Consider the following 2,318-nt stretch of genomic DNA (forward strand, 5'->3'; position numbering starts at 1 on the left):
GTGGACTTCGTATGCTGTTTGTTTAACATGCTGTGATTATTGGCTCTTGTGCATACTGCATATTATTATTTCAGAAAAGAAAGGAAACTAAATGAATTCTGGAATCATATAGCTTGAGTTATTGTATCACGATCATTGTGAATGGTAGGCATTAGATACAGTGCGTGTTGCTTTTCCTGGATAATACATATCACTGGCACTGCATAAGTTAAGTATTGCAAATCATGGGCAGTGCATGAAGTGGGTATTACATGCTGTAAGTATTCCGTGGTATGATTATTGCTTATCGTGGAATTTCTCATAACCTAACAAATTGAGTTCTATTTAGGAATAAAAACTGAATCGCTGTTTTGAAAAAATGCACCGAAATTTCTTCGGCGCAATCGAGTTTTCTGTACAGCCGCTACAGCGTATAATCAAGGCCACCGAAAACAGATCTATATTTCGGTGGTCTCGGTATAATGTTGTATGAACCGCGGTCCATGAAAATTTAACCACGGCCGATGGTGGCATATCCTATAGCGTTGCCAAAAGCACGATTATGGCAAAATTTAACCTTAAATAAAATGAAAAACACTGAGGCTAGAGGGCTGAAATTTGGTATGTTTGATGATTAGAGGGTGAATGATCAACCAATTTGCAGCCCTCTAGCCTTAGTAGTTTTTAAGATCTGAGGGCCGACAGATAAAGTGCGGACAGAAAAAAGTGCGGATAGAATAAAGTGCGGACGGACAGACAAAACCGGCTCAATAGTTTTCTTTTACAGAAAACTAAAAAGGATATTAGTTAAAAATCCATAAGTCTTGTACAGAAACTTAGCGTCCATGTGATGAGCATAATTAATTAGTTATAGGCCATGAAATGAGGCTTTTTGGTCTACTTAAATTACTCTATGCTCAATATTATTTGCTTATTGGTGTCTTTGCGTACTTTACGCTCAGGAGTATCTCTCTCCCTATAAGCTCTGAAGATGACTTACTACTCTCCTTATATCATCTTTTAATTATATATATATATATATACATACATATATATATATATATATATATATATATATATATATATATATATATAAATATACATATATATATATATATATATAAAATATACATACATACATACTATATATATATGTATATATATATATATATATATATATATATATATATATATATATATATATATATATATGTATATATGTGTGTGAGTGTGTGTATTGGTGCGTGTGTGTATGCATGTGAGTGTTTCCGAAAAAGCCATGGGGAGGAAATGAATTAACGGCTGGTGCCCTGTTCAGCGGCTTGCTTCGTTAATAATAACAATGACAAAAGCCTTATTGGCGATGAATGTGATAAAAATGATAATGATGAGGACGAGGCGGGAAAATAATAATAATAATAATAATAATAATAATAATAATAATAATAATAATAAACTTACAATGACGGAATGCACCGCGTCCATCGTAAGAATTTCATTGCACCCTTGAAGTAATCTGCAACGACTTAATGTTGCATCTTCCCATGATGTGAATGGAATCACCCTTCCCCCCTTTTTTTTTTTATCTTTGCGTGTATGAAGCTATCTTAATATCTTAATGCATTTCTTTGTGTCCGAGGAGTTATTTTTATTCCGTCTAATGGCCTCCTTAATGCAAAGGCATCAAATGGCTCCCCTTCCTGGAAAACCCCCGAGTTTCCTGCTCCGCCTCTCTACTATAGGGTTCTGTCTGATGCTTAGAAATGGGTTGGATTCGTTCTCTGTGGTTTAGAGCCTTTTATGTTTTTATTATTGATATGAAGGCTTCAACGGGCCCCATTATATTATTATTATTATTATTATTATTATTATTATTATTATTATTATTATTATTATTATTATTATTATTATTATTATTATGTTGGAAGAAATCCTCTTTGAGGCAAATTTCGTTGAAATGAATGGCACTCTGTGTGCCACTGAGCTTATCTTGCGGCTACTCAACTTGGCGTTTCAGCTGGTAAATGTTAAAGCAGAAAACGCTCGTTCTTGTCACCGATTTAATAATAATAATAATAATAATAATAATGATAATAATAATAATTATTATTATTATTATTATTATTATTATTATTATTATTATTATTATTATTATTATCATACTGACTTATACTGTGTAAAGAGTATTAGGCTTTCAAACAACAACAAAAACAATAATAATAATAATAATAATAATAATAATAATAATAATAATTATTATTATTATTATTATTATTATTATTATTATTATTATTATTATTATTATTATTATTATTATTATCATACTGACTTATACTGTG

The sequence above is a fragment of the Macrobrachium rosenbergii genome, chromosome 23 (assembly GCF_040412425.1).
Source record: "Macrobrachium rosenbergii isolate ZJJX-2024 chromosome 23, ASM4041242v1, whole genome shotgun sequence".
NCBI classification, from domain to species: Eukaryota; Metazoa; Arthropoda; class Malacostraca; order Decapoda; family Palaemonidae; genus Macrobrachium; species Macrobrachium rosenbergii.